This window comes from Manis pentadactyla, chromosome 13 (genome assembly GCF_030020395.1).
Source record: "Manis pentadactyla isolate mManPen7 chromosome 13, mManPen7.hap1, whole genome shotgun sequence".
NCBI classification, from domain to species: Eukaryota; Metazoa; Chordata; class Mammalia; order Pholidota; family Manidae; genus Manis; species Manis pentadactyla.
Genome location: NC_080031.1, coordinates 31,155,472 through 31,178,033, shown reverse-complemented (window position 1 = coordinate 31,178,033; position 22,562 = coordinate 31,155,472).

Here is a 22,562-nt window from a genome sequence, read left to right as displayed (position 1 = left end):
TAAACAAGACTATAACTGTGAAACCTATATGCAAATCAGATTTTTGAACCAAAGAGTTTGTACAAACTATCATACAGTAGATTAATAATCCTCACTGGCAGAACAACAGTAATTGGGCTGGCGCCTACACTTGCAGGTGGAAATTAATCCTGCCCTGACATTACTGAGTAAAGTAATTTGGAAAACTCTCAATTTACACAGAATCCACAATCATGTATATGGAGTATGAGAAAATGAAAAGTTTTTAATTAAACTTGGCATTTATGATCTCCCAGCTGCTCCTTTTCATTTCCCATAAAGTGCCTTGATTTTGATACCAGGAGGGTAGGGGTCTGTAATATAATTTCAGAAGGGAGATTTCATTTGGCCACAAAGAGATGAATTACTAGCTTGATCTGAATAAAAGTTTCCCTAAGGTGCTGCTCAAGGCTCAGATAAAACCTTTTTTGTGGGGAGGGGGGGAATTCAATTTGGTTAGCTCAATGTTAATGGACTGAAATTATCTGCATATATCATAATAAAAGAAGGTAAAGTATGAACAGACCATAGAAGAAACAGAAAAAAGTAACTGTGCAATTTCCAAATATAATCAAGGACCTCAGAGATTTTGTAGACTTTACAGAAGTTTTAAGGAGGTTGAATCATGCCTTGTAAGCAAATGCATGCTTTTTGCTAGTACCTGAGCTGGTTCACAGAAGGAGGTAGGCTGGCCAGATCAAAGACACACATTCAGGAGTCCCCAAGTCAACAGAAACCTGGGGGCTGCGCAGGATCCCAGCGGAAAGAAATTTTATATGAAATTTTCAAAGAGAGTCAATAGAAGTTAATCCCATTTTGATGGAAGCACCACAAAAACCTAAGGAACTGAGTGAATGACTTACAAGGAATGTGCCAAATCTGTACTCCTACATTGTCAGTAACTATGTCGATTAAAAGATAATCCCTGAATTATACTGTGAAAATGGGAAGGAAAAAGAAGACACTGAATGACTACTCTTAGGTTAATAGTTAGTGCTTAATCAAATATCTGATTAGTGGTTAATCAGATATTTAGAATTAACCATGCACACATATATCAACAAAAAGAACAGCACACAAAAATGTTTTAAAAGAGTTATTTTGGAATAATGGGAATAAGACTGTTTTCTACTTTTTCCTGTATGTTCTAAATTTTCAAACTTTCTATTGCAAGACGTTGTAATACAAAAATTACTTTGTATCTCAAAATATATGAGCTAATTTCCTAAATAAAGGAGAGAATGCAAGAAATGAAAAACTAAAAGCCTTTCTATGATGTATTATGCTCGAATAAAATACAATTCTCAAGTAAGGAAAAATTCTAAGAATAAAATCAGGCATAATGACATTTGGGAGTTTTATTCTGACTCTGACACATCCCAAAAGTTCTGATTTTATTGCTGAATTTTTGAATCTAAAAAAGCACATTTCAAAATAATAGTGATTTACTTACAGTCACTGTGTGCTTATCATCATTCCAACTGCTTGGCATTATTAATATCACTTAATCTTTATCCATATTATAAAGGTAGAGACTGGTACTCTGCTTTAAAGATGTGTACTTCTGGATTCTAAGAGGTTTAAGAAATTTACCTAAGGCCACAGAGCCAGTAAGCTGTGGTGTCTAGGTTTTGGCCCAGGCTTTCCAGATACATGTCGCCATTTTTTAAGGATGTAATAATGTTTTATCTAATCAAGACTAGCTTCTTTATTTTCCATAAAGACCTGGTTTAAGTTTCAACACTTTCTCAATTCTCTGTGGTTTGTTCTGAGCAATGCACATGCAGAGTCCAAATGTGACTTTCCTTTGCAATTCAGAGGAAATGATTAGAAGCCCCAAGCAGTTTTATTCTGGGTTCTAAGATGCATATGTTTAAGTTTCTTAGGGGTATTTAACTTCAAAGTCTTCCAAAGCAGATCACTGTGGTCTAATAAAATCTTGGTGGTACCCTTAAAGTCCCTTACAGCCCCTTTGAAGCTGGATTCAATTTCTTTATGGTTTTACAATCAAAATTTCTTAGTTTCTCTTTTATTTTATGTTATGTCAGTGTGTTGAGCTTTGGAAGTACTACTTTTCAGTATATTTTTCTGAGATGTTTGAAATTTCTTTCACTTAAAACTGTTCTTTAGGAAATCTGTGAAGTCTGTAAAGTCATTATGAGACATCAATAAAAGGTCAATTAACAATTTATTTACCAAACTCAGAAACTGGAAGAGTCTATTCACTTATAAATAATATGACCAAAGTTGTAGATTTGAAATTTTTAGAGTATAGAGGAAACAACTCCAGCATTTTCATCACAACTGTGAGGAGAATGAGTATCAGAGTCAGACAGACCTGTTTCAAATCAAAGTTTTACAGTTTACAAATCAAGTGATCTTAGGCATGTTTCCTCATTTGCAGACTGGAGCAATGACATTGCCTCATTTATTAACTATTTTAAGCATTAATTGAGCTAATACATTTAAAGTGATTAGCAAACTGCCTGCCACCTGAGGTCAATAAAGGGTCACTATCTTTGTTATTATGATTATTACTGAAAGATTGATATTTTAGTATATTCTATTTACATGAAATGGCACAAATAAAGATTTAGAAGTAAAATTAGTGTGCATTCCCCCCCACTTCTATACCTTCCTTCCACATCCAATCAATGACTTTAAAGTATGGCTGCTTTCCTAGAGCTGTTTACATCTGAGACAACGACCCTATTCTGAACCCTGAGGAAGTGGCCTTCCTGGCTGGGAAAGGGGCCTAGGGAAGTGAGTATTCAGCTCCTATGTCAGGAGCACAACATACCTTTCCATCTCCCAAACACCAAAGTTTCAGGGAAAAGCTGCTGAGCAATCTAAGCAAGAGGGGCAGCATCCGGTGCACACACTGGCCATAGCACTGTAATACAGGCGGGGACTCAGGGGACAGACGGAAAACTGATCACAGCCTGTGCGGCAGAATCAGGAAACAAACTGAAACTCTGCACACAGAGCTAAGAAAATGCAGAAGTATTTATTCCTTGGATTCAGGAGAGAGTGTGCAATGTAATTAATTTACAGTGAACCAACTAGAGCTCTCAGAGTGTATGCTTAAAAGGATTTAAACAAGGACAGAAAAACTAATGACAAGATTAAAATAACTAAAAATTGTCAGCTATTATATATACACATATATCTCCAGTTATTGTTTACCACAATCCTATCAGGTAGATAGTTCACTTCTAGCTTTGAAATGAAGAAAACAAGCTTCATAAAAAGGAAAGGTACTATGCAGTCTCCCAAGGGGAAGGTGTGAGAACCAGTATTTAAATTTCGTTTCTCAGACTCTGGCCCATCATCCTCACTAGACTATAACTGATGATGAAAAACAGCGGGAGGGAGGGTCGAAGGGCCCTGAGACACTCCTAAGAGAAATAGAGAGAAGACAACAATGATGACTCTGGAGAGCCCAAGACAAGAGAAAGCCTGCTCTTTAGTCATGGGCCAGGACTATCTGACTGCCAGCTCCCCACACAGAGGGACTGAACAGGCAATGGGACGTTCTCAGTCTATAAGAACCAACATACTTTACCATATCACATAGTTCATGCAACCACTTTCTATTACTGAGCTGAAATGAAATGAATAGACAACATAATTTAACTATACAATTTCTTAAATAAAATTTATATTATGCTCTTGCTATAATCTATAGGAGAAATAAATAACATTTATAATAAAATAATATGCATTATGGTGTGTAAATTATCAGGCATGACTATCCTAGATAAAATGATGAAATGATCAGAGTCTTACACCTGCATGTAGAATTACAGGGATGTGACAGCTCCGAACACAGAAGGACATAATGGAGTCGACTTGATTGCCACTAACGGCTTGCTAGTCAGGGACAATCTGGCAAAGTGCCAATTCCTCAAAGGTACATTCTCCTTTCAATTTGTATGGTGATTGCCTCAGTGATATAATGAGTTATAAGAAATTTCCCAGGTATTTCTGGTCTTCATCCACAGTTCCTGAAAACCCAGCAGTCTTAAAAGTGAAACAGGTGTTTTGTCACATTAATGAGATACTTCTGAACCTCCACCCAAGGGCCAGGGCTGGAGGCTGAATCAGCCAATGGTCGATAGTTTAGTCAGTCATGACTACACAAAGAAGCCTCACCAACACCCGTGAGAAGAGCTGGCTCTCCCTCTGCTCTGCTCTGCCTGCGCCGCTCAGTGTTCGGGAATTGCTTGGTGTTAAGTATGTGTGGGAAGATCCCCTCCCACATATTTACACACATTGGAATCAGGTCCAGAAACCAGAATGAACTTATACTACTATTACTGTTGTGTATAATATTGTTACTGTTATACATAGCTGTAGTGAAGAAATACACCATCTCATTTGGTGTCAGAGATGTTGCAGCCTCCTTGAAAAATTAGCGTATATTAAAATCACGCAAAAACTACACAAAAACACTGTGCACTTGTATGTAAAGTGGAGATAGGTTTTAGGCTCAGATAATGGCGAAAAAGGTTTTCACCTTCATGTATATCTGAATTTCAAAATTCAGCAGGTCACGTGGAAGTTCTCTGCTGTGTGAAATTGTCCCAAGAATTGCAGGAAGTCTATCATCCTGGTCAAAGACTCCCCTCTACTTCCACCAACAAAAATAGCACCAAATGCCAGATGCACCCTTTTTAAAATCATTGTCACAACCAGAATCTCATCCATATGTCTCTGAATCACCATCTAGGGAGAGGAAACTGCTATTTTCACAAAAAAGTTAACACGACCTTTAGACAATTTGACCGGCCTAGTTTTTCACTGATCACTAATTGAGAGAAAATGGACTTTGGAATTAAACAGTCCTGAATTGCAGTCCCAGCTCTGAAGCGCACTATCTCAGGATTTTAGGCCAGTTGTTTCAACTGTCTGAACCTAAGTTTCCTCATTGAGAAATGAGAATAATGAAATTATCTCACAGAATTTTTGTGATGACTAAAGTAACACATAATGTAGTGACTGATACAATGTCTACCACATTATTATTGCTACTACTTGACATTATCATTAACCACCACAACATTTAACAAAAAAATATAGTGAAAACATCTTTGTTAGCATGTAGATAACAATGTCTAGGTAAACTCTAGACAATGTTTAGAATTGCTTCCTGGGTTGGGCTGGCTAGTCTGTCATGAAGCAGCGACACTTGAGGACATTAATTTAGGTTAAAAGTTACAATAAACCAATTTTGTCTATGTTCTGTAATTTTTAAAACCCAGTATGACCGTCATAACTTCCTATACACACGCCCCTTCTCTTCAAGAAGAAAAATTAGTTTTGTAATGCAGCTGCTGTTTTTATTATTTTCATGGTTTTTCTTAAATTCAAACAATTTGATAGGTGATTAGAATACATTTTGCAGTACAGAATTATTTCCAGAAACAGCAGGAGTGGATGTGTAAAATCTGTGAACCATGGGCATGTTTATAGAAACAGGGAAATACCTAATAATATTTAAATTGTTAAAGCCTTCAAAATAATCTGGCAAAATGTGCTGTCAAATTTGTTGTTTTACTTTGTAATTGGCTTGAGGATGAATACTATAGACTTTATTTCTCCTTTTCTCATTCCTATGAAGAGTAGCATTTTTTCCATTCTAACAGAAATCTGCATTATTATTTTTATTTTGGATTTCCATAGTAAAATAATTGAAACAATAAGAAACTATTTCAGATACAAAAAGAGGCAGCAAAATTAGGATATAATGAAGAAATAACTGAAATAGTCATATCTGAATTTTTTTAATTGCATTTCAATAGAATAGGCAGGGTATTATAAAATGATTTCCAGGGCAATCCAAGGTATTACAACTTTAAAATACTTAGAAGAAATAAGCAACATAGGATGATATTAACTTCATAATTCATTTATTGTCATTTTAATATGTAAAACATTAGGACAATTTATGATGGGGAAGTAACATTTTAGTTAAATAAGCCCCATGGAAAATAGTTTCTTGAAAATATCTCCCATGTGGATACATCTGAAGCAATACAGTCACCCCCGTTCACTCACAGGAGTGAAGGGATAGTTTGTGGGGCTAGGAGGGTGAAAATGAAGGTTTTTGAAGAAACAAGGATGGTTCAGGACAGAAGGCAGCATTGAGCTCTGCACTTATTACCTTGGAGTTTTTATTAAACAAAGCATGTGTCCTAAAGGAATTCCCATTCATCAAACTGCTAAAGAAATTTCTCAATTAACATTCATACCTGTTACACATTGATATCCAAAGGTATAGGTATAAAGGCCATAGGAGTGGTTATTCTGTATCTCACAGCAGCAGAAATGTAAAACACACTCTTACTTAAATTCTTTCCATAATGCAACATTATTTGTGATTTTAGGTGAAGCCTGTCGACATACTGGTTGTATACTATCAATAAAAGAACCATGTCTGCCCCAGACGAGGGCATGAAATGAGACACTGCAGTGCTAAAAAAGCATAACAGACAAGGCAGTCTGCCATCTATGTGGTGCTTTTGTCCAGCCTTTGAAAATAGGAATAAAAATTATGAAAGACATTTGAGAAGTAGATTGAAATAAATATAACAAGATAGACTGCTTTTGAACTGACTATAAAAAATAAAAATTAAAACAATTTAGCAACTAGTAATTTTTTCCTATTTCAGTTTGATGTATAATTACATGAGAATTGTTTTTTCTTGATGTTTCTATGTAAGTAAATTAATGACAAAACACAAATTTCTAATGATCTTTAAGCCGATTTTCTAAAGTACTAATGTGCTTCCTAAATTACTTAACATAGTCACATTTTCCCCAAGGCCTTAAAAAAAAGGAACAGAAATGCATCTCAGTATATACACTGCTTACTTTAAAGCTGAGGGAGTCACATGAAATCCAAGAATGTTATAAAATACAAATTTTAGCCCCAAAGATCAAATCTACTCCAATTGTGCACATCAGCTCTTCAGGTAACCTAGAAAAATTGCAGCATTTCACTGTATTTTATCTTTTATCCTTCTGCTCTTGGGACTGATATATTTTCTACAACTGAGTCTTAGAGCTGCAAAGGAATTGTAACATTACACAAAAGCAACTAACTCTTTCATTTTGAAGAACGGAATTTCTTCCACACTATCAGTTCAAATATCCCAGGCGTGTATAAAGGGACTCTGGCCATTTCTGTGGTCATAGAACTTGGAGACAGGAAGCTGCTGTCACCGTTGCCTTTGCTTCTGACCCACCGCTCAGTCCAGGAGAACTCAAGTAACAAATCTGGGCCTCAGTGCCTCCCATGGAGAAGAAAGAACTTTGAAAAAAGATTTTTAAAAACCTACACAAAACTCTTCTTTTTTTTTCTTGGCACTTTATATTAACTTTTCCATGAATTTTGGATATACATAATTTCTTAGAACTTATCAAAATATGAAGTATCAGCAACCAACCTAGATCTTACCAAATCAGAAATATCCCAAGATTCTCTTTAGTTTTTGACTTTTCTGTTCTACATAGGGAGGATAGTTCACCCAAAAAGAAGTAGTCCTAGAGTGAAAGGGAGTGATGAGAAGTCATAAAGAAGTATTTATTTACTCAATAAATTATATTAATTAATGAGTATTGTTAAACAAATTAAAAATCAGACTGTAGTCTCAAAAGTTTTAAAATTAAATTCCCAAAGGGTGTGAAGAAAACAAAATTAGACTCCCAAAGGATGTGAAGAAAATTTGGAGCATGAATTCGAATAGGAAGACAGACTATAGAAACAATGTCAATTTACGATCTAAGCAAGTGAGGATGATGCTGAAACTAGAGCAATGGGAGTCATAGGGATGAGAATCTCCCATTTTTCAACAGACACATGGTGAAGCAATTGTTATATGTCCTATTATAGCTAGCATCAGGTTCAAAAGATGTCTCTTCCAATATTTATCATAAAAGATGATCTATGTTGCATTGTCTTCTCAAATCATCTGCATGTGACATCACAGACTTGCTATGCAAGAGACTTTCTTTCATAACCTGGCTCTGAATCTGGATGCACTTTCTCATCATTCCTTTAAGAAACTCAAGGAGGAGAAAAGACAAATTATCTATACCTGTAAAACATGGCAGTAGAAACAGATTCTAGTCAGTTATGGAGAATATCACTAGTTTTCTTCAGAGTCTTACTCACCACTACACCTCCAGCAATGATGTTGGACAGTTCCCAAGAAAATGAGCCTTGAAGAATTATATCTGGAACCTGAGTCTGTTATCTAACCCCACATTACAGCCTGATCACATTAATCATTCAAGTCTGCATTCAGGGACTAGAATTCTTATTGCCCTGGAGCCCTTAGCATGGAATGTTACAGTGCACTTAGCCCAAATCAGACACTCCTCCTTATTCTGGCATATCCTGCCTGTCATGATACTATCAGACTGAGGCCCAAGGATCACAGTTTTCAATCAGGTATACCCTTCAGGATGAGGACACTAGTCCTTCAAAAACAGCTGTCCACAAAGATGTCCTGAATGCCCCCTTGTATCAGTTTGCTGCCTTGCCATACATATCTCTCAGATAACTTGTGCCAGATTTTAACCTTGAGTTCTTTTAAAGAGTCTGAGTCTCAGAGCTATTATGCACAAATGAGGTCCCAGCAACCCGAAGACTCAGATCTTAGTGCTGTTGGCTTGATCAACAATCTCAGTGTTTGATCTTCACCAATGCCAATTTGTCTTTACTATTTCTTTCTGACAAATTATAAAGACCTTTGGTTATGAAAGCATCATATGCTGCTGCTTTCCTGATAGATCTCTGGGATCTAATTGGTTTAGATGGAGCAAATAGCTTACTTTATCTATCAAATTTTCCAGAATTTTTTCCTTGAATATTCAAGTTGGAATTCCTCCTGCCCTGGGGACTAAAATTAATGAATCAAAAACAATTCATAACTCCCTAGGATTGTTTTAGGCATTGAGAATTAGAAATATGAGTATTATATTATCTCTGACCTAGCAAAGGAGAAAAACACATGAAAAATAGTTATACTCAATTACAAAAGTAGCAGTAAGAACCAACTGTTGGGTCAGAAGACATACCCAATCTTTAAGGGCATAGAAGCCTCCTAGAGAAAAAAACAAACTGAGTTGAATCTTAAAGAATGAGTAGAAGAAAATTCACCAGCAGAGAGGACAGCATGACCATCGATACTAAAGCAAAGAACAGAGAACTTATGGAAACCACTGTACAGTGTTATTGGCAGCATGAAGTGTGAGACAGAGTGGTAAGTAATGGGACCAGAAAGGACTAAATTATGGAGAGCTACAATATTGTACTAAGGCTTCAATAGGACTTAGTTACAGGAATAGCAAAAGAAAAATTATTTATAGAGATCTTACTTGGTAGGATTCCTTGGGTCAACAGTTAGGTAACCTGTGGCCTGAAAATTCCCCCTTTGATAACTTTGGTGAGACAGAATTTGAGCTATAACTTTAAATCCTGTATTTCTATAATTGCCTTTCAGTTTATTAAATTCAAGGTGTAATATATGGTCTGCTAATAATAATCACAGTGTGCTACAATCTCCCAAAGCAAGGTTGTATTAAGTGAATACATTTTATGCAATCTATTTTGCTCAGAAATGCCCAGCAAACCACAAGAATTCTGAAAGCTGGTCTTAAAATATGCTTCTAGACCTCCAGGAAACTCTTCCAGCACAATAGGCTGTGAAACCCCCACCCCAGCAACTTCCTAAGACAGTCATTTATGGACTGCTGACTGCTTGACTATGTTCTAGAAACACAGCTCAAGTAAGTATCAGGTCAAACATACGTAAAAGCTTACTCATACTTGAAGTAATGATATGCAAGAGAAGAAAGACCTCTTTGCTATGTCAGCACAGTGCTATGAATTACAATGGAAAAGAAGAAAAGGTCATGCAGTGGCTGAATGAAAAAAGTTTCACCTAAAGACCTTTACTGTGCATAGGGATCAGAATGTTACTCTGATGTATTATTTATGATGCTAATGCATTGCTGAAGAACCCATCTAGGATTTATCCTTTCTTTTAAAATATCAACTCTTCAGCCTAGAGTTTAAGATCTTTATTAACCTTCTTTCTATATGTCCATCATCATTCATTATATGCAAACTGGATCCTCACTCAGGTCTAACAAAAGTGATTTAATTTCCAAACCCACTCACCTAAAATATTCACACATGCCTACATATACATATGTACATACATATATGACATTCAGGACTTGAAACTTAGGTGTAAGGTCAGGATATTGCTTAGCATTTTCCTTTCATTTATCAATTGAATTTTACAAAATAGAAAATTGTTTTAAAAACTATTTATTGAGCTCACAGGATTATCCACGGGAAGATTATTATGAGGACTGAATGAGTAATCAGTGAGAAACTGCTTACTACTGAGGTTGGAACATAACAAATGCTTAATAAATGTTAGGTGAACAGGAAGGTTCTATCTTATGGAAAACTTGTATTCATTCAACTGATAAGCATTTACTGAGAGTGTCTATACTATGTCAGGCACTGTGCTAGATACTAGGGAGAGTGAAATAAATGGTGCGACTCCTGCCCTCAAAATGATTCACCTCTTTTGGCCCATTTAAAAAAGAAAGTATGCACAGGTAAAAGAGAGAGAGACTTGTAATATGGTGTCTTTAAATTTCAACATTTGTAGTTCTGACCTATTGACACTGAGAATTAATATAAACTGAATACAGTCAAGGAGGAAAAAAAAATCAGAATACTGCTTACTTTTGATTAAAATTGTTCCGCTAAAGAATTGTCTATTATTGTTTGCCACAAACTGCTAGCTATTGGAAATTACAAGTCAACATAAATCTCCTCTATTGCTCTGTTCACCCTGCTTCACCCTATTCCAATGGCTACTAGGAATAACATCAAAGAATCTTCTTCCTAGTGGACCATGAAATTAAAGCTCAGTAAGCTGAAACAGCCAGTGAGTCTCTTCATTGGGTAAGACCCAATCTGTGAAGTCAGTAAAGAATGCAATGGGAAAAACTAATGTCTCTAGGAAAATGTTGAAGTCTTGATATCAGAAAAGTCTAATGCTAGGGAGAGGAGACCAAATATACTCAAAGTAAAGTTGCAGAATTTTGAGTAGGGTATTCCAAGAGAGGAACATATGCCAAGAAATGTATCTTCCTTTATTTACAGATATTTTAAATAATAAAAATGTCTTCTTCCCAGGGGGAGAAACAAGTTTTTTAAATATGGAACCTCTACTAGTTCAGATCACAGGGATATTTCTAACAGTCTCATGACATTCAGGACTTGAAAGTTAGGTGTAAGGTCAGGATATTGCTTAGCATTTTGCTTTCATTTATCAGTTGAATTTTACAAAATAGAAAATTGTTTTAAAAACTGTTTATTGAGCTCACATTACAGGCCAAGCCCTGTTCTAATCACTGCATGTATATGTACTCATGAATTGATCATCCATTATAATGAATTATTGCAATGATGTCACAGAGGTATCACTAATAATTCACAAGTACTCCAGGTTCAAGATTGTTTATGTTTTGGCTAAAAGCAGTGTCTTCTTATTATTGCAAATCTTTGCAGTCAGGATACATGAAGTGTAATTACATTGTCCATTTCAAATAGACCAGATCCCAAGCTGTATTATAATTAGCAGTGACAAATTTTAAAAAAAAAGAACTGAGGAATAAGTAGAGAAATAAAATCGGACAAAAGATGGCACAATAAATTAGTGTTATAAAATTTCCCTTTGTTAAAACATAGATGGATAAGTGGATGGATAGATAGCTGGACAGATAAAGAGATAGAAAATTATTTTTTAAATTATGTGCAGCAATTAAACAAGGCAAGTAAAGAAACCTTATGACAAAGGGTGCATAATTGTGGCCACAGGAAGAAATAGTGAAACTGGGCCATGGCATATTTCAGCCTTCTCACCCTGACTTCCAGAAGTAGTGCTGAACAATTAAGTTTAATTGACAAAATTTTGAGAGTTTTGTGAATACCTTTCAATTTGTAGAACTATAGGCCAATGGACAAAATAGAAAATTCTAAGAAACTAAGTAAATAACTCAAACTTCTTAATATTAGAAGCCCATACTATATGTTTCAGAAGCATCTGAGTAGTGATGATCTACAGGACTTGCCCGTTTCCAGGACCCTGTTCCCAGCAGTATGCCCTCATGGAGCACTGGGTGGAGTGACACCTAATAGGATGTCAGAAGAAAAAGGCAGGTATTCGGTCACCTAGCACTTCCTTTCCCGGCTCATGTACCCTACACTACAGAATCCTATCTCCTATTATTCAGAAGGAGGCGGATAAATTGAGCACAGCTCAAATGGGGGCATTAGCCAGGAGAATTTACCTATAATTTTATCAGAGAAAGTAGATGGTATAGAATCACAGCAACCAGATTAACCAAAGCAAGAAGAAAATAAATGGCATACCAATTATACACATGGTACAGCAAAAATAATAAGTCAAAATAAAATTGCACACAAAGGAAAAATGAAGAACCAGTCTGGGAGGAAAGATAAATTGTGCTGAATAAACATTTTTATAACATCCACAAAACATTAACACAGATTATTTCTTGGTGATGAGGTTTGTGGAAGGGGTGGTTCCTTGCAGTTTTCAGTATTTTTTTCCACTGATAATTTTTCATTTATTATTTATTTATTTTATTTATTTTTTTTTTTGAGAGGGCATCTCTCATATTTATTGATCAAGTGATTGTTAACAACAATAAAATTCTGTATAGGGGACTCAATGCACAATCATTAATCAACCCCAAGCCTAATTCTCAACAGTCTCCAATCTTCTGAAGCATAACGAACAAGTTCTTACATGGTGAACAGTGCAAGGGCAGTCATCACAGAAACTTTCGGTTTTGATCATGCATTATGAACTATAAACAATCAGGTCAAATATGAATATTCGTTTGATTTTTATACTTGATTTATATGTGAATCCAACATTTCCCCCTTATTATTATTATTACTATTTTTTTAAATAAAATGCTGAAGTGGTAGGTAGATGCAAGATAAAGGTAGAAAACATAGTTTAGTGCTGTAAGAGAGCAAATGTAGATGATCAGGAGTGTGCCTATAGACTGAGTATTAATCCAAGCTAGACAAGGGCAACAAAACATTCACGGATGCAGAAGATTTCTCTCAAAACAGGGGGGGTGAGGTTCTAAGCCTAACCTCTGTTGACACCCAATTTCTCACCTGATGGCCCCCCTGCGACTGTGCCTGTCTTAGGTTGTTCCTCCCTTGAGGAATCTTACCCGTCTCTGGCTAACCAGTCATCTTCCGGGGCCTTACAGGGAAATGTAAAGTTGGTAAGTGAGAGAGAAGCAATATTGTTTGAAAAGGTTAGCTTTTTACTTCTTTGCAGATTTATGCCCTGTGGCTTCTATGCCTAGCATTTGTCTTGAAGTATCTTTACCACTTGGAAGAATTATGATACTCAGTAATTTCGATATGAGGCACGAATTCTACTTAAGGGTTGTAATTAGGAAGGAAGAAGAAAAGCTATAGAGGTAGCAGACGGAAGAAAACATGGGAAGATTGATTATTTCTTTGACATATTTCTTTTAGAGTAACATAAGCAAGTATAGGTTTTAAACTACTAATTAAATTGCATACACACATTAACATAATAGGAATACAGCTACATAACCAAAGCAGACCTACAATTACCAGCCATCTCCAGTGAAACCAAAGTTAGGCACCCTAGGCATTTGTGAAAACTTATCAATGATATGATGGATATTGTCTAACTGAATTTGAATATTTTGAGAAAAATCAGACAAATTAAAACAACACATTTCTGGGAACTGTTCACATCCCATATGTTCTTTTAACAGTAGATAGTCTACAATTGCAAGATTTTGGAGCACTGCAACTTGCACTTCTCCTAATTCTTGGTTGAGTTCCGACAGTATAGATCTAGTCAAATTTGTTGTTTTACTGTATGCACAGGCCAGCTTAGATATCTCCTTCTTCATTCCAATGGCAAGTCCAGGAACCAGTGGGATGAATGCAGCTACAACTGCAACAGCACCAGGATATTTGTTGAAGTTTTTTGATGATCATCTTCTGGAATGACTCTTCCAGAGAATGTTGATGTTGGAAGTTCTTCTTCATATTGTATCTTAATTCGTTTTCTGGGTAGCCAAATTAGGCTTTGATCCTCTGTATAAACACAAACAAACCCTTTGCCCACCTTTTGATATGCCCTTTATACTATTGTGAAGAACTTATTGGAGATCACCACACAGGAACTGCTTTTTTTTTTTTAAGAGAAAGGAATATTATCCGAAAAATATATTTCCAAAGCTGATCATCTGACACCCTTTAAATGATCAAAATTAAGGATGTTTAAAGCATGCACTGATTTAGTTAGTTTCATCCTATCAGGGAGTAATCCCTTTTCTTTCTTTTTTCTTTCTTTTTTTTGTTATCATTAATCTACAATTACATGAAGAATATTAAGTTTACTAGGCTCTCTGCTATACCAGGTCCCTCCCCACAAACACCTTTATAGCCACTGTCCATCAGCATAGCAAAATGTTGTAGAATCACTACTTGTCTTCTCTGTGTTGTACAGCCCTCCCCTTTCTCCCACCCCCCCATTATGCATGCTAATCATAATACCCCCTTTCTTCTCCCCCCCCTTATCCCTCCCTACCCACCCATCCTCCCCAGTCCCTTTCCCTTTGGTACCTGTTAGTACGTTATTGGGTTCTGTGATTCTGCTGCTCTTTTGTTCCTTCAGTTTTTCCTTTGTTCTTGTACTCCACAGATGAGTGAAATCATTTGGTATTTCTCTTTCTCCGCTTGGCTTATTTCACTGAGCATAATACCCTCTAGCTCCATCCATGTTGTTGCAAATGGTAGGATTTGTTTTCTCCTTATGGCTGAGTAATATTTCATTGTGTATATGTACCACATCTTCTTTATCCATTCATCTACTGATGGACACTTTGGTTGCTTGCAATTCTTGGCTATTGTAAATAGTGCTGCGATAAACATAGGGGTGCATCTGTTTTTTCAAACTTGAGTGCTGCGTTCTTAGGGTAAATTCCTAGGAGTGGAATTCCTGGGTCAAATGGTGTCGCACGCCCCGTCCTCGCCGGCAAGAACAGCACGCAACAACAGCAGGATTCTTCTGCAGAAAGCTTTAATCTTCAGCTCTTTTGTGATACAATCATCAGGGGAAGGACCCAAAGGGAAAGACTGGGCTAGCTATATAGTTCTCATGCTCCAAGCTGATTGCGCGCTGCCTGTGATGCTTCATTAGCATAGCTGCTACGATACGCCAATTGGTTAGCAGGTGAAGGTCTAATTAGCATGTGGTATGCGGCCAGGAAGTGGTGGGATTATCCAGAAGTAGTCTTTGTTTTGCCTACAACTTTTTCTCAAGCTGGGCGCCATATTTGGGTGCGGCAGGTATGGCTACCAACATCTCCCCCTTTTTTGTTTTGTTGAAACTCAGGGCGGAACTTGTCAGCTGAGGTGGAGATAGAGGCCTGATCTCCAGAAACATTTGATGTCCTATTGGTGGAGAAGGGTATGCGGACACTGACCCTTATGCAATCAGGCATGTCTCACAGAGGGGCCCATGACCTCTTGCAGTGCAGTGCCTCGCACCCTCTAGCTGACGTTGGGACCGCCCGGTACAAAGGGTCTGGGCCTGTGCAATGACCCTCTTGCACCGAATTTCGTATGAGAAGCTTCGGGTAAGCGAACAGGTACCCTAACCTGGTGCAATGCCACAAGGGCTCAGGGTGCAAGGGCTACCTTAACCTAAAGTTGCGCTTCTTTCTTGAGTATGTTGAGCCATACTTGGGGAGAGGCGCCCATTTCTACTGCCATCAAGGCTTGAGCAATTACCACCTTATCTCGCCGTTGTTGGGCTTTGAGCTTGCACAACAACCAGAGTAGGAGCATGAGACCTCCAAGCATGAATACACCCATCCCAGCAATGCCCGCCCACTCTTTAACATGGGAGAGAGCTCTGTGGAACCAGGAAGAGAGTCCTTCTGCCACAGAGATGTCTATTCTGGTGGAGTTGATGTGGATTATCTCTCGCCGTAGCTCTTCTAGTGCTCCTTCAAAATCTTGGGACCAGTTTCCTGAAAGATACCGAGATAGGCCTCGGGACAGATTAGCTGCTCGCGTAAAGTTTTCATATTGAACGCTGGTAATGCAGAGAGCACGAAATTTTTGCTCACAACCTAATTGGGCTAATTGCCACAGCACATCGATTTGTTCTTCTACAAGGTCAACTCGCTGATTGAGGACCATTATTCCCCCCTTTAGCTTGCCATCAAGCGTGGATTGCCGTTCAAGGGCAGAGGTCACTGATTCTGCAAGATCATTGAGTTCCGTAGCTGTTTTTATAGAGGTGTCCAAGGCAATGGCGGCTGCAGTGGCAGCCACTGCAGCCACAGACATGATGGTTACTATGACGGCAGTGATGCCAAAGTCGCGTTTTTCGCGGAACAAGGTCATGGAGTCAGGAGCATCAACTGGGACAGGGACCCAACGAGGAATGCGGGCTACTAAGGCATTGGTATACTTACGTGCATCCCAACATTGTGATAAAAAGCAGGTGGAATTGGAACACAGATCAAAACTATAATTGGACAGGATAAACAGGAATGGGGGATGGAGACAAACAGAAGGTAGGCGGGATAGTCTGAGAGACAGTGTTATTAATAATTTGATAGAGGCGGTAAGCGCAGAGGTTGCCCATGCTCATTGCTCCAACGTAACGCTGAACCATGCTAGCGCTATATGGGGCTATGTTTCCTGCCAACTTTGTGAGGAGGGAGACATTCCCTACGCTACTGTTCCCTCCCAGGAGAAAACTAAGGGGAGAAAGGTCAGTGCATGACCCGTTAGCTCCACATAGCATCCATTTATGGAATGGGTTAAGCGATATGTCCTGTGAGATGCTAGACTCTCCCTGGGTTCTCCACAGGGTTTCTCTAGACATATCTGGCGATAAAGAGAAGTACTGTGCTTCGTCAACCCACGTAGTTACTCGGGACTGACACTCCGTCCAGGGCCATGGTTCTCTTTCATAGTCTCCCAAACACTGGGGGGCATATCTGGGCTGGTAGGGTCTATGGCAATACGGTGACTGGGTCGTCTTTTCAGACTGGCCACAGGACTTGGCTGTATTATAGCAACGGGTCATGTTAAGAGTATGGGGCTGGACAAAAGTACCATTGATCCAAATAACTTCAAGGGTAAGGTCGGCATAAATGAATGCAGTTCTGGAAGAGGAGGCGTCAGAATACCGGTCATGGGGATCATACCAGCCATATGTTTTCCGTGTGAGGGGAATGCAGTTTGTACAATTCACACCAGTGGTGAAACATAACGTCCCTTTGGTAGCAAAGGTCCGGTTTTCTCCCAAAGGCGCTGTCACTGTGTCTAGGGCTAAATATGGCAAGTTAATGTTCGAGCTAGTAGTGAAAAAACGTGGAAACACTGCTGCATTGTAGCGGACTGGCATAGGCTTAGGGAAGGCAGACAATATTCCCTATCTCAGTACTCCCTGAATCGGGGTTCCCAGCGATGAGAGCAGGATCAGTAGGCACAGAGAGGTCATCTCCTTTGTCCAGGACCTTCCTTGTCAGGCGCTCTGGGATCCAGAAGGGGTTTTCTTCACCCTGGGGGAAAACACATACAGCTCCCCTGGATCTTATTATAATTGGATCCGGGCCTTTCCATTGGTTAGATAATACATCCTTCCATTTTACCAGTTCTTGTGGGTCTTTTGGCCACTGATTATGGCGGTCCGCCGCTGTATGGCCTTGAGCATCCAGGTTCAAAAAATTGAGTGTGAAGAGTGCTAGGGCTATAGCTGTTTTGGGTGTGGGGGGTATGTCCTCAATTCCCCCTTTTTGTTTAATTAGATAGGATTTGAGAGTGCGGTTCGCGCGCTCCACGATCCCTTGACCCTGTGGGTTGTAAGGAAGACCAGTGATATGTTTAATTCCCATGTGATGACAAAATTGAGCAAATTTGGCAGAAGTATAGGCGGGACCATTGTCCGTTTTGAGGATTTGGGGTAACTCCCATGCGCTCCAAGCCTCAAGACAGTGGTGAATGACATGGGAAACTTTCTCTCCAGACAATGGGGAGGCAAATATGACTCCCGAACAAGTATCTACAGATACATGTACATATTTCAGCTTCCCAAAGGAAGAAATATGTGTTACGTCCATTTGCCAAACCTGTAAAGGCTTAATACCTCTAGGATTGATCCCAACATGAGGTGTGGGAAGAAAACTGCAGCAGTGTTGGCAGCTAAGAACAATGTTCCTAGCTTCGGCTCTGGTTATGCAAAACCGCTTGCGCAATGTTTCAGCAGTGACATGGAATTGTGAGTGGAACTTTGAAGCTGTGGCGACAGGGTCTAGCAGAGGGAAAGCTATGCTTCTAGTTGCAAGATCTGCTAAGTGGTTGCCTTTGGTCATAGGCCCGGGAAGGCCTGAATGTGCTCTAATGTGAGTCATATATAAAGGAGAGCGTCTAAGGAGTAATTGTGATTGTATTTGTTTGAACAGGGTAGCTACTGAACTAGATGCTTTGATCAGTCCTGCTACTTCTAGGGAATTAACTGCATTAACAACATAACTAGAGTCTGACACAATATTTAAAGGCTCATGAAAGGTTTGTAGTACTTCCAAAACTATATGGCATTCTACTATCTGTGGAGTATTGGGTGTATAGTTTTTTGTTACAACTTCGCCATCATGGACATAGGCACCTGTACCTGTCTTGCACCCATCTGTGTAGACTGTCTTTCCATGTGGCAACAGGGTTAAGCTAGTGACTCGAGGGAACACCAGGGGATGATTTCTAGCAAAATTGATGAGGGGATGTTTTGGGAAATGATTATCAAAGGTTCCTGAGAAGCTATAAGCAAGTATGGCCCAATCAACATTCATAGCACATAATGTTTGTATCTGCTCCATATTGTAAGGGGTTATGATTGTTGCTGGAGCTTTCCCAAAATATGTAAATGAGTTTTTTACTCCCCTCAGAGCGAGATTGGCTATGGCAGCTGGGTAGTATTCTATCGTTCTAGCCTGAGAGGCTTGGGGATGGATCCAGAGCAGTGGCCCTCGTTGCCACAAGACTGCAGTTGGCAGTCCCGGAGTAGGAAGGATGCATAATTCAAAGGGTTCATTTAATTGTATCCTATTCAATTGTGCTGTCATTAAGGCCTGTTCTACCTTATGGATAGCCTGCACTGCCTCAGGTGTAAGGGAGCGCGGAGATGTTAGTTGTGAGTCTCCTTCTAGGATTTTAAACAGTGGTTTCAAGTCAGTGGTAGGTATCTTTAAAAATGGCCGCAACCAATTAATGTCTCCTAGGAGTTTCTGGAAATCATTCAAAGTTCGCAGCTGATCATGTCTTATCTCAAGCTTTTGGGGGCAAATTACATCTGTATAAATGGTGGCTCCTAGGAATTTGCTAACACTAGATTTTTGGACTTTCTCACTGGCTATATTCAGTCCCCAAGTCTCTAGGGATTTAGTGAGCTTTACATAGGCCTCTTCTACTTCTGCTGATTGTGGGGAGCAGAGAAGGATATCATCCATATAGTGAATGATTTTCAGTTTGGGGTAGTTTTCGCGAATTGGTGCTAGCGCTTGCTGAACATACAGTTGACATATGGTGGGGCTATTTGCCATCCCTTGAGGGAGGACTTTCCACTGAAATCTGGCGTCTGGTTGCTCATGGTTAATAGCTGGCAGGGTGAAAGCAAACCTTTCTCTATCTTTGGTGTTTAGGTGTATGGAGAAGAAACAATCTTTGATGTCTATTATGATTACTTTCCATTCTTTGGGTAGAGCAGAGAGAAGTGGCAGTCCTCGCTGGACAGGTCCAAATAGCCTCATTTGAGCATTTACTGCTCTCAAGTCATGAAGCAATCTCCATGATCCTGACCTTTTTCTGATTATAAATATGGGCGTATTCCATGGAGATACAGAGGGTTCTAAATGTCCTAATTGGAGCTGTTCTTGTACTAAATGGTGAGCTGCTTCTAATTTCTCAGAGGATAGGGGCCACTGAGGAACCCATATGGCCTCCTCTGTAAGCCAAGGTATGGGCATGGCGTCTTCAATGGCCCCTACGAAAAACCCAGGCCATGACGGTCATTTTTTACTTTGGGAAGGATAGGCTCTGTGCGTCCCTGTTGGTGTTTCCCTAGTCCTTTACCAGGAATATATCCCATATCCATCATCATGCCTTGGGCAGGGGTGGAGTATTCATTAATAAGTTTAAGGCCTAGGCCCTGCATAACATCTCTCCCCCACAAATTGACTGGTAGTGGGAGCACATAAGGGGTAACTGTACCTTTTTGCCCTTCAGGCGCCTGCCATCTCAATGGTTTGGCACTAATGGTAGGACTAGACTCATATCCTAAACCTTGTAAAGAGTGTGAGGACTGTGTTATAGGCCATTTGGAGGGCCACCAGGTTGCAGAGATAATACTTTTATCTGCTCCAGTGTCTAGGATTCCTTCAAAACTTTTTCCCTCTATTTTAAGGGTCAATTTTGGTCTGTCTGCTAAATCTAATACTATAAAGGCTGAGTTATAATTAGAGGAACCAAAGCCCTTTTCTCCTCTCTCCGTGGTGGTAGCTGGATAATTGGCATGGAGACTAGGCAACACTAAGAGTTGGGCTATGCGGTCTCCTGGGGATATAGGGTAGATTCCTCTGGGGGCTGAACACATGATTTTTACCTGTCCTTCATAGTCTTGATCAATAACCCCGGGGTGGACTACAAGGCCTTTCAAGGTAGCAGAAGAGCACCCCAAGAGCAACCCTACTGTATCTGGTGGTAAGGGGCCTTTAAAGTCTGAGGGGATGGGTTGAACTCCCATCTGTGGAGTTAACACTATTCTGGTGGTGGCACGGATGTCCAATCCCGCGGAACCTGGAGTGGCTCTCCTCGGGGGGCTTGGTTGCTCCCAAATGATACTTGTGTACTGGTTGCCCCATATATTTGCGGGCCCTGGTGGCGGGGGCCCCTCTGGGAGTTTTTTGGCGACTCTAAGGGTTTCCCTTCTATGTCTTTAACAGATCGGCATTCATTGGCCCAATGTCTGTCTTTTTTGCACTTAGGGCACAATCCGGGGGTCTTTTGGGTTGTGTGCTCTAAAGTTGGGCTTCTACATTCTCTCCTTATATGTCCTAATTTCCCACATTGAAAACACTTAACATTCCTATTAAGGTTCTTAGCTTGTCTATGACTCTGCAATATAGCGGCAGCTAGGCCTGCATTGGTGAGGGGCCCTCCTACCTCCCTGCAAGCTTTCAACCAAGCAGTCAATCCTTTCTGCTTCCAGGGGGTAATTGCCTGTCTGCATTCTCTGGTGCACTGTTCAAACACTAGTTGTTGGATGAGGGGCATGGCCTGTTCTTGATCTCCAAACACTCGGCCTGCAGCTTCCATCATGCGAGCAACAAAGTCTGAGAATGGCTCGCTTGGCCCTTGAATAATCTTCATCAAATTGCCTGAAACCTCCCCTTTGTTAGTGAGAGCCTTCCACGCTTTGGCTGCGCACGCATTTATCTGCGCATACACTTGTACGGGGAAGGCGGTCTGGTTAGCAACCCACTGTCCTTGACCTGTTAACATGTCAAAATTCCACACGGGCTGTCCCTCAGCAGCATTGGTGCGTGCTTGTGTCAGGCTAAGATCATGCCACAATGCTTTCCATTCTATATACTGCCCCATGCTAGAAAGACAGGCTTTTGCTACGTACTGCCAGTCCGAGGGCGTCATAGCTGTTTCTGCCAGCCTCTCAATTTGTGCTAGGGTGTAATTAGCACTGACTCCATAGGTCCGAACGGCCTCTGCTAGGTCTTTGACTTCTTTATAGGTTAGGGGCTGATGGGCACGTGCTCCATTGTCTTCGATTACGGGGAACATCTGTCTAATTGCCCTTAAATCCTCCGGAGCACAGAAGGAATGTGCGCCGCTCGCATAGGGCGGCGGGGCTAAGGGCGATGAGGAGCGTCTCACTTTCATTTTCCCTTTAATTTGCGTCTCCGTATTGCTGGCCTCTGTACCTTTGCACTTAGCAGTTCTAGAGACTCTGGTCTCTTCCTCCTGTTCCGAGGACATTAATTCATATTCTGATTCCCTATTGGAAAGTTGGAGTTCCCTCAACTCTTTCCAGGGGTATTTGCTATTTTCTCCGAGGCGGTCGTCACCTGCTTCTCGGGGCTCTTTCACTTTTGCCCTGGACGGGCTCTCTCCCTCATTCTGGGGCTTTTTAACTTTCGTTTTAGCGGCCCCTTTTGGGCCACGAGCTAGCTCTGTCTCCCGTTCCGTTTCTGACATACTTTCTTGGATGTCTGACAAGGCTCTCTGACCTGCTTTTATCACCTTTTCACACTTTTCATCCTGCAGGCAAGCTCTAATCAGTTTCCATAGTGGTCTAGTGCCTCCTCTCAAGTGTCCCTCTTCTTCCTCT